This window comes from Protopterus annectens, chromosome 2.part1 (assembly GCF_019279795.1).
Source record: "Protopterus annectens isolate FY-2018-M chromosome 2.part1, PAN1.0, whole genome shotgun sequence".
NCBI lineage: Eukaryota > Metazoa > Chordata > Ceratodontiformes > Protopteridae > Protopterus > Protopterus annectens.
Window position 1 is genome coordinate 786,185,599 of NC_056729.1, and position 11,877 is coordinate 786,197,475.

Sequence of the window (11,877 nt, forward strand, 5' to 3'; positions counted from 1 at the left end):
TATTTTACATTTGTTTACTGGGAATGTCCGACTGGGTCTAGTCCCATTTTCAGTGGAGACCCGGGGAGAAAAGCTCCAAGCAATGAAGTTTACAAAAAATTTACAAAATAACAACGAGGGGATATTCTTAACAATAATATAACAGGCTAATTTACAACATATTACAAAAGTGAAAGAAGACATAGTCATAACAAAAAAATATAACTGGCTAATACTATGCAATTATTGAAAAAGAAAAAATATAGGAGAATAGAATGGGATATATACAAGACAATACAGGATGCAGGGAATACAAAATTAAGAGTAGGTAGTTGTTAATGGAAAAGTTTTCATAGGCTGTTAAGGGAGAAAAAAGCAGAGCTGTGAGAGAGACAGAGAGAGGGAGACTAGATAATAAGTGGCTAGAATGAAGAGAGGTTCAGCAGTAGCTAGTGAGTGATGGGAAGGTTATATTTTTAGAGACCTATTATCAGCCAGGAATAGTACAGGAGCAAAGCCAGTTTTTAGTAAGGTATTTTTAGTAGTTGTTTAAATGTGGAGTTGCAGGCAGTATTAAGAATTTCTTGTGGTAAGTAGTTCCATAACTTAGCTACTTGGTAAGAAAATAGCGAGCCTCCATAGTTATTGTTAGATTTGGTTACTTTCAGAAGGTTTTTGTTGGATGACCTTAGTGAGCGTGAGCGAGGGCAAAAGTAAGAATGAACTAGGCCTTTGAGTGCAAGACAGTTGCTAAGCTGGTAGAATAAGGAATGGGCGAAATTTAGTTGGTTAAAGGTAAGTAGATTGGGAAGTTCGAGCCATTTTAGAGCTTTACTGAGTTACAATGGTGTGATCTGAATGGGAGGTTTGAGGCAAATCTTGCTATCTTGCTATAGCAGAACTCGAGTTTATCTCAGATTTTCTAAGGTCTGTAAAAACTGGGGATGCATATTGCAGAGTGGAAAGATGGTGGGTTCTGGCTATGGCATGTCTAGTGGGTTCAGGGAGGAAGGGTTTAATTCTGTAGAGATACCCTAGCTTTAAATGTACTTTCTTGATAGTTACTGAGGTGTTTGTCAAACCTAAGGTTATTATCTATGCTCATCCATAGGAGCATAGTGTGTTCCACTGGCTCAATAATAGTATTATTAGAGGATGAGATGGTGAAAGGGAGTGGCGTATTGGATAGTTTATGGCTGGTAAAGAATATGAGCTTAGCTTTATTGGGATTGAGAATAAGCTGAGAGTTGGAGAGATAGTTTTCTGTGTCACTGAAGACAGTCTGGTTTGTTAGAAAAAGTGCAGGTATGGAGGGAGCTGAACAAATAAGGGTAGAATCATCAGCATATTGTATGATGGAAGCACTTTGTGTAGCTGATGAGAGTTTATTTGTGAAGATAGAGAACAGTAGTGGGCCAAGTATTGACCCTTGGGGTACACCTACAGTGACAGTTAAAAGAGAAGATAGTTGATTATGCCATTTCACAGCCTGTTGACATCTAAGTAGCTTCTAAACCAAGAGAGAGCAAACTGGGGTAGGTTTAGTGATGCTAACTTATTAAGAAGTTTCTGACGAGAGACTGTATCAACAGCTTTTGGCTTGTCAAGAAATATAGTGGATACTTGGAGTCTGGTATTTCTGAGCTGGTTAATTGTATCAGTAAAACTGACAAGTGCAGTGGTAGTGTTGTGTTTTGGTCTGAAACCATACTGGGATAAAGATAGCACATCATTGTTTAGAAGGTATTGGAATAATTGTGCATGTATGCATTTTTCTAGACTTTTTGCACAGGGGGAAGAATGGCTATTGGTCTGTAGTTATTGAGTTCAGTGGATGTACCACTTTTGTGAAGTGGGATGATATGTGAAATTGGCCATAGGTTAGGGATGTATTCTTCGGTGATGGACCGATTAATTAGGATGGAGATTGGAACAGAAGCAGCGTCTTTTGCTATTTTAAGGAATTCATTGGGAAGTTGGCCTACAGCGAGTGATGAGGGCTTGAGTCTGGATAGTAGCTTCTTAATGGTGCTAGTTTGGACAGGTTTAAAAATGAATGAGCTGAGGTTATTTGTGGTGTGTGTAGGTATGTGTAAGGGGTTGTTATTGTTGTTATGTACCAGGGATAAGATGGAGTTAATGAAATGAGAGTTAAATTGAGAGACTATGCTATCGTTGGAGTTGGAAGTGTTGGGAGTAGGGGTTGAAGTGTGACCTGGTTTTAGAAGGTTATTAATGGTTTGCCAGAACTTTTGAGGATTATATTGGAACTTATTTTGAGTGTTTGAATAGTAAGCTTTTTTGTCTTGTTTAATTTGATTTTTCATTTGGTTACGCAATTGGTAATAGCTGATCAGAGTTGTTTCATTTTTAGTGTTTAGATAGTGGTGCCAGGTTTTATCCCTTAGTTTAAGAAGTTTCTTGGTCTCTTTGGTAAGCCAGGGTAAGTGTTTTGATTTGATCTGGAATTTTCTTAGTGGAGCTAGCTTATCTAAAATAGTTAGGAATTTGTCATTAAAGTATATGACTGCTTGATCAAACTGGAGGTGCTTGAGTGGGGTGCAGTCACATTTATGTTGAAGACTAATAAAGATTTCTGATGAGAAATTATTTTTGTTGAGTATAAATTTGTAAGATATGTTTTTACTTGTATAGCTACGTTGTCTGATTAGGTAGGAGGGATTGTGATCACTTAAGTTATCTGGGAGACATTCAGATTGGTAACAGTAGGACAGTTTATTTGTTAAGGTCCAGACCAGTATAAATTGTTTTTTACTATGCTTGTCAGTCCTAGTAGGGGAATTTATAGTTTCATGGAAATCATGGAGATCAATACAATTAGTTGGGTTATTTGAGGTGTGGGAGGATCAGTCCAGGTTCACGTCCCCCATGATAATAGTTTCTTGACTATATGTAGAACTGACCCAACAGAATAAATTTTCTATGGTGGATGGGTTATTACCAGGGGGTATATAGATTGCTATAATAATGATACCTCTGTTGGATAGTAGTGAGGATTTCCAGATTATTGTCATCTGGGTAGTTTGTAATTAGCTATTAAAGGTTGTGGTTTTCTTTGTATATTATGGCAATGCCACCACCCCATTTTTGAATCCTGTCAAGCCTATGAATCTTATACCCAGGGTAAGTGTTTCCATATCCTGTATATGTGGTTTCAGCCATGTTTTTGTTATAATGACTATATCTGGATAATATTGGGTAGGAGTTTTGTGAAATCCAATGATTTTTATTGAGAATGCTACATAGGTTCATATTAACAATAAGGTGATCAGTGTTGTTATGCTGGAGATTTGAGAAGCTTGTGATGTAAGGTATTTGTTTTCTTACAAGAGGGCCTGGATTAGGGTGTATGTCACCACTAAGTTTAATGTGAGTTGAAATGATGTGGTATGGATATGTGAATTTGATAACTAGTGCAGATATTTCAGTGAAAAGTAATGAATTGTTTTAGCTTGTACATATTTAAAGGAGAAGAGTTCGGTAGTGGTATCATTTAATAAGTATGGAGAAATAATGTAGTTAATTGGTGGAGTGTGGAGGGGTTGTGAGAAGGTTGATGGGTGAGTGTGAGAAGGTTACCTGTTGGTGGTGGTATTAAGTAATATGGTAAGTTGAGGTTAATAACATACATAGTATGGAGGTTGGGTAAAAATATGTGCTAGTGAACCTGATTTTCATATTTGAATTAATAGAAGTGATAGATAATGAAGAAAATAGTGTAAGAGTGTAGAATGAGGATGAATGATTGATGGGGTGAAGTATAGGGGGTGGAGTTAGAGTTACGATTGGTAGATTAGGTAAAGACGTGTATTAGGAGGGTAAGTATAAAATAAGTAAAAGGGTGGATGGGAATGAGGGTAGGGTAGGGTAAAGTGAGCCCGAGAGGAGCGAGGGCGAATATTGCGGGAAGAACAAGGACAAAGTGAGTAGGAGAAAACAGGCAATGATATACAGTTTAAAATACTGGTTAATGTATTAGTGTGGTCAGACAACAAGAATACAGAAGTGTTTTAGAGGATGATCTGTTAGGACTAAACTGGTACTGAAAATGTATTCATAAGGCAACAGCATTTAGATATGCGTGCTTTCAAAAAAAATTGGGTAATGTCACTATATTAGGGTTGAGGAGAAAGGAAAATAGCTACAGGGATCTACACTTAATTCTATGTTGCAGGAAGGTACATGTAGAGGGGGAAAAGAAACCAAGCTGCCAGCCGGGATGGTGTGCTCTCCAGGAAAGAAATATGAAATAAAACTAAAAATTACATACAATGACTAAAAAGAATATCTCTTGATGGCTGTTGTAGAGTCTGGAGCTTATAGCTTGTGACAACTGCAGTGGTTATAAGGCAGGGTATCTTGTCTTTTGTCCAACAAAATTGTAGGGAACAGAGTAAAACTAGAAATACAAGAGAGAAGGGAGATAATAATGAGAGAAGTGGTTGAGAAAAATAAGAGTTAGCAACAGTGAGTGCAGTGACACCCTAAATAATAAGCAACAATGCATGCAATTACTGAGGCAATATGACATTCATGTCATAACTGCAGGTAGACAGAGTTCACAAGTTATGTGACTCTAAAGCTAGTTAAAAATCGCATCTTAACCAATCCAACTAAAGAAATATGAAATAGTGGCTATTGTTGATATTAATTGCTAGCAGAAAACAATATGCTATATTGCAGAGAGCATCGAAGAATCATTGACGCAAGTCAGATCACGTCTGAAATAGCGCAAGCAGTGAAACAAATATACTTCTTGTATACAGTTTCCAACTACTAAACAAAATGCTAGTACAAAAATGTGAGTATTTATGGGTACAATTAAATACGCAGTGACAGATTCACTGCCAAACAATTGCTAATGGTCGCATGGGTTCAGATTGGTTCAAACACCAAATAGCTAGCTTGTTGGATTAGCAGAATACAAAAACTGAGTTAAGCCAATGGGTTAAGTAATTCTGAACCATTAAACAGCAATACAACACAAATAAATTGATAAAAAGTCTGCTACAACATCGTATAGTAGTGTATTTGAAATCAAAATCCAGACTTACTGAGAGACACAGCATGCCTGGAGGACCTAGTAGTAAGGGGAGATAAATTGAAAAATGGTGTCCAAATCATGAGGGATATTTATCATCTCTGTAATGGGCAGAAGGGGGGAGGAGTTAGGGGAGTGGCATATGGAATATGACAAATGATGTGTTTGAGGTAAAACACAGAAAAACTGCAAGTTTAAAAAGAAATAGAATGCCAACCAATATCAGAAGCCCCTTCCTTTTTCTGCATCAATCAACAACTTTATTGATGACTTAGAAAACAACCCAAAAACCAGTAAACAAGTACTTCAAAATGCAGGAACTGCAGAGCAAGGTACCACACAAACTTGTTCTCCTTCAGGAACACCAAAGCAAACCAGTGTACTATCTGCACATTTTGTTTAATTCAAAATGCAGGAACTGCAGAGCAAAGTACCACACAAACTTGTTCTCCTTCAGGAACACCAAAGCTTTATTTTACAACAACAAATAAGCACTTTTGTCTCAAATTAACTTTAAAAGAGACTTCATCAGAAACAGTGTATTGTTAGCACAACTACATTTAAAATACAAATGAATAGTGACTTCATTTCCTCCTGCTAAGCAGGAAACCAAAATTTAAAGTGGCAGCACATAAAAACAGTCATAATATATGTCGATATTTAAATAGTTACATAAAGGGAACCCAATGATTCATATAACAAATAATTACACTTTCTCATACTGCATGATAATACATCCAGTTTCTAAATAGATTTTAATAGCAATAAATAAATAACAGTCCTATATGGCATAAAAAGCCCTACCATGACATAAAGTGGATTTCTAAGATGAATCCATAGAATAAATACCTGTATATAAAACCTTACTATGTAACTGTATAAATATGTAATAGATAACAGTATATATATTTTAAATGAATTTTATAAGATGAATTATATAATATATATATATATATATATATATATATATATATATATATATATATATAAAGAATAATAAACAAGATTAATCTACTAGTGCCTATCAAGTGCCTTTATTTTTAATAAACTACTAATAGACACATTGTCATTCAGACCTGGCCAATATAATGAATTCAGATGAAGCTGCCAGGAAAGTTCCAGTTTCTCTAATAAGTATGGCCAAGTCCCCCCCCCCCCATTCCATTAGTTTTACTGTATCCAACACAATAAATATGAAGCTATGCTCAGGATGTGCCGAAATGTGTTTAGCTAGTGCATTAAATTCACATTTGTCTTGAATGTTCCTCAGATGTTCCCCAGTTCTACTCTTTTGCTTACGCTTTGTTTTGCCCACATAGAAACAGGGGCAGTTAGAGCAGAGGGCACAATATACCAGTCTTTCAGAAGTACAACAGAATTTCTCTTTGAACTTAATATTCACCCCATTAATTTCTATATTATTAGTTTCTAGAATGTTCTTACAAAACTTACACATCCCACATTTATACATGTGGCCCTTATACTGTTTATTGTTCTTAAGTTCAAATAAATTCTTCAGAGAGTATTCCTTCCTATAAACACAGATGGGTGTATGCCCTAAAATTTCTCTTATCTCTCTGTCATTATTAATTAAGTTCCAATTCTTAATTAAAATATTTTTTACCTTAGGTGCATCCCTGTTATAAGTTTTTAAAAAACTACTTTGGTAAGATATCATTCAACTAGGGCTATCATTTACAATGCCACTGGAAGCAATATCTGTATGTACAGGTACTTCAAACTCCAGACTGTTGCTATTATGTTGCTCTTCTGTACTCTTAGGCCTCAAAATAGGTAAAAAATGGCCATTGTCTCTTTTTGTTTTTACTTCATCCATCAATTCATCAATTAAATTACTTGGATAACCACGTTTAGTAAACATTTGTTTAAGTAAATTACATTCTTCCAAAAAATATTCCTTTAATGTAATCATCCTTGCTGCCCGGACAAATTGCCCCTTGGCCACTGCCCGTTTTTGCTTAAAAGGATGGCAGCTACTAAAATGGAGGAAACTATTGGAATATGTATTTGTGCGAAAAAATTCCACCAAGAATCTCTTATTAACATCATCCTTCCTCAATTATATGTCCAGATAAGTAATTGATTTTTCTTCTATAGTATACGTGAATTTCAAAAATTCTGTTGTCATATTAATAAACTCCAAAAATGAAGGTGTCAACCCCCTTATGGCCTTCCCACAAGATGAATATATCATCCAAATAGCAGACATAGGTTTTACAGTATTGGAGAAACTGAGATTAACTAAGATATTGTTTCTCCCATTCTAGCATGATAATGTTAGCATATAGGCCCCCACAAGATGAGCCCATTGCCACCCCTTCATTTTGGAGAAAATATTCACCTTCAAATAAAATGAAATTGTTTCTTAGTATTAATTCAAGCATTTGTTCATACAAGTTGTTTTTGTCTTGTGTTACATTCTTAGACAGCAAGTAGTCACAGAACCATTGTATGCCCAACTCGTGGTATGACACTGTACAGGTTAACTATATCAACTGTAATAAATAAGTATTCGTCCTTATATTCTATTTCATAAACCTTTCTTAAAAATCCCATGTGTCAATGCACACAGTAGGCTCATCCCATAAATATTTAGTCAACTCCTTATCCAAATATTTTGCTATAGGATATGTTATGGAGACCCTAGAATCCACAATTGGTCTCATGGGTGGTTGACTTAAAATTTTGTGGATTTTTGGGGCCCTAAAAATAACTGGGGTAGATGGAAATTCAACCAAAAGGTTATGCATTTCATTAATAGAAATAAAGCCATCAATAAACATGTCATGTATAAACCTCTTAATTTTTCTATAGACTCCATTCATTTCGTTTAAAGAGCTTTTTATGTATGTCTCAGTATTCAATATCTCAAACACCTTATTATTATAATCCATTTTGTTCATGATGACAACCCCACCCCCTTTTGTCTGACTTCATTATTTTTACCCCTTTATTATACATCAGAAATTGTAGTTCATATTCTTCATTATAATTTAAGTTCTTATTAACTTTTCTTCTATTAGAATTTTTACAGAGTTTTCGAAGGTCTAACTCACAAACTCTTTCAAATGTTGCCAAGACAGGGTGTATCGGGGAGGGGGGTTGTAGGTGCTAGAAATTCTAAAGGGGGTCCCTTATTTGTTCAACATTCTTAAACATAATATTTAAGTTAAGCTTTCTAATATATTGTTTTAAATCCATAAGGGTATGCACTAAATTAGTAGGATGGTCAGGTACAAATGTGAATCCCTTAGCTAACAGATCACATATGGTCACAGTCAAGGTAATATCTGAAAAATTATAAAGTTTAAAGTCATTTTCAGAGTTAAAATTTACTTTCAAAGATGGTAACAAGTTACAATTTCTTGTTAATGTTGTAGTTACTGTCTCTGTCTCCCCCTCCAAGTATTCCTGTTGGTCCCCCTGTTTTTCATTCTCCCTCTCCCAAACTGATGGGCATTGAAACGGCCTGTCCTTTGTTGTGGTTGGATTCTTTGCTGATTCATTATCTGCTCCAACTGTCTGAGGAGTGGGTACTGTTCTTTGTCTAAAAAACTTCATCATATAAGTCAGCATTAGAATAAGATTCAGTTCCCCTCCTATTATGTTGCCATACTTGTGATGGGGGGGGGGGTAAGCTAGATTATTAGCATAGTCCTTTTCATCTCTAGCTAGTTTCTTAATTTTTTTTGTTTTTGAAGCTCGGCATTTGTTCATGAATAGTACGAAAGATTCAACAATAGTCAAATCTATTATTTGAAAAAATAGGGTTGTGTATAATTTGTTTATCGAGTGCTGCAGCTTCTATATTCAATGTCTCAGTCAGTTTCTCATTGTATTTTATTACCATCCCCATATATTCGAAACCAAATCTGTCAAAAAGTTTCAATAAATCTTTATGAAAGTCAGAGCCTGCTACCAATCCCATAGGATAGTGCCACATACATAGGCCCTTTTGTACATACGTACAGTCCTTTGATTCAGACATTCTTTGAAAAATAAATTGTCCATCTGAAGTTTCTTAAGTTTTAGTAAATAGTGGTCCAAGTCATTAAGTTCTTCACTGAAAGTAACATTAGTGGACCGGGAATTTCTCAATGTATTATAGTAATTTCTAAGTCATTCAGTTAACATGGGGGTATTCAAAGTATTAGCGTTTGTATCATTAGTAGCATTAAAAGCATTATTATTGTGACACGTAGTCGAGAGTGAATTCTCAACATAATGGGACTGTAAATGATTTAACTAAAATCTGTTTAGAAATTGGATCATATTATCATGCAGTATGAGAAAGTGTAATTATTTGTTATACGAATCATTAGGGTCCCATTATGTAGCTATTTAAATATTGAAATATATTATGACTGTTTTTTATGTGCTGCCACTTTACAATTTTGGTTTCCTGCTTAGCAGGAGGAAATGAAGTCACTATTCATTTGTATTTTAAATGTAGTTGTGCTGTAATACACTGTTTCTGATGAAGTCTCTTTTAAAGTTAATTTGAGACGAAAGCGCTTATTTGTTATTGTAAAATAAAGCTTTGGTGTTCCTGAGGGAGACTAAGTTTGTGTGGTACTTTGCTCTGCAGTTCCTGCATTTTGAAGTAAACAAACTGTGCAGAAAGTACACTGGTTTGCTTTGCTGTTCCTGAAGGAGAACAAGTTTGTGTGGTACCTTGCTCTGCAGTTCCTGCATTTTGAACTTTATTCATGACTTCCCCACTCTAGATGTCACTTTGTATGCTGAGGATATCTTCCTGCTACAAGCTCAGAATTCCCTTCAAATTCACCCTCAGCATTTTTTCACCAGCCTGTACACCTTGGCTGAATTTAACTATCTCCTCATTAACCACATAAAAAGGTAATGTTATACTATTTTCTACTCATAAATTTTCAAGACTGCCAGCAACCTTAATTAATGATAACAAAAAAAGTCATATCCTATGACAATGAGTACAAACACTTAGACCTCATACTGGATCCTTTACTTTTCTTCTCTCTTTCTACTAATTGCATTGCTAATAAAATTCTGTCTCAGGTAAAACTGTGTTACAGAATCTCACATCCACTTTCTTCCATTGCCAGTATTATTATTATTATTATTGGTTTAAGAAGTAAAATGCTAACATAAATATGGGAAATGATGTGTTTGAGGTAAAACACAGAAAAATTGCAGGTTTAAAAAGAAATAGGATGCCAAACAATATCAGATGTCCCTTCCTTTTTCTGTATTAACCAACAACCTTATTGATGACTTCCCTACTCTAGATGTCACTTTGTATGCTGAGGATATCTTCCTGCTGCAAGCTCACAATTCTTCTTCTTCCCTTCAAACTCACCCTCAGCATATTTTAGCCAAACTGTACACCTTGGCTGAATTTAACTTATCTCATTAACCACACTTTGTTCTACTCATAAACTTGCAAGACTGCCAGCAACCTTAATTAGTGATAACAAAAAAAGGTCATATCCTATGACAATGAGTACAAACACTTATACCTCATACTGGATCTTTCAGTTTCCTTCTCTGCCTCTACTGATTACATTGCTAATAAAAATCTGTTTCAGGTAAAACTGTGTTACAGAATCTCACATCACTTTTCTTCCATTGCCAGTATTGCCCTATCCAACAATGCTCTTTCACCCAAATTAGAATATGATCTTCTTCTACTTCTGGTCTTTCATTCCACGTAGAATACTCAAAGATTACAAATAGCAGAAAATAAAATTTGCTGATTTGCTTTTCTGACAGCATCTCAGACAAACCATTGCATTTTTTTTAAATAGCCTGAAATGGATCCTAGTCACTGATAGGTCTACCTACCTGCTAGGCACCCTCCTTTATAAAATCTTAGAGTAAAGTCACTGCTCCCTATTTCCAATTTGGAATCAGTCATACTTACTAAAAACAGTCAAACTGACTGAATCTCATGAACCAGACCCTCTTTAAAGCTACTATAGGCAAAGGGGCTTTTTCCAGACTTAGCCCTACTCTGTGCAACTTCTTCCTGGGATAAAAGGCAAAGACTCCATCCTAGGGCCCAGATCAGCCCTATCTGAACACCTCCATAATGAGATTACATGTAGTTGCATCAGGGATAAGGGATAACAATTTTCTCATTGTCTCTGCCTATCTTATGAACAGCTTAATCCTGCAACACAATATGTGCAGTAGGTCTAATCATCTGAACATTGCATTATGGTACTGAAGATATTTTACTATGTGTGTTATTGTATAAGCTTCATGTAAGCTAAACATCTCTTTGCCTATTAACGTTGTGATATCCATATAATATCCAATTGAACTACCACCAAATAATGTGACATCCCTTACTATCCTAGGTCAGTAACTAAGGATCTTCAATCCTCATTACTGACTCAAGTGTTAGACTGTCATTTAAACAGCAGTAATATTCCACAATTTCCCCCTAAGAGTACAACAGGAACATGCTCTATAACCTGGGACTGAACTGTATACTTCTGTCCACCCCTAATGTAATCCCTTATTATACATTTCAGAGCAATGTGTCCCAGTTTAAGTCTTCTGATAGACTCACACTTAAATAAATTTTACACATCCAAACACTTCTGGGAAAGCCTGCCACAGATTTCCAGCTGTGTCTCTTCCCAAAATAATAAGACAATGTTGCCACCAATCAGTGTATCTTCATGCCCTTTGAAAGGGGTGTCCAATTATGAAAATTAGTTATCAAAACCAATGATAGCAAATGACCTAAGTAGCCAAGATTTTGGAGTGGCCCAGGAAGTTATCAAGGCAAGTATAATCACTCTCCAGTCACTAAAAAACACTGATTG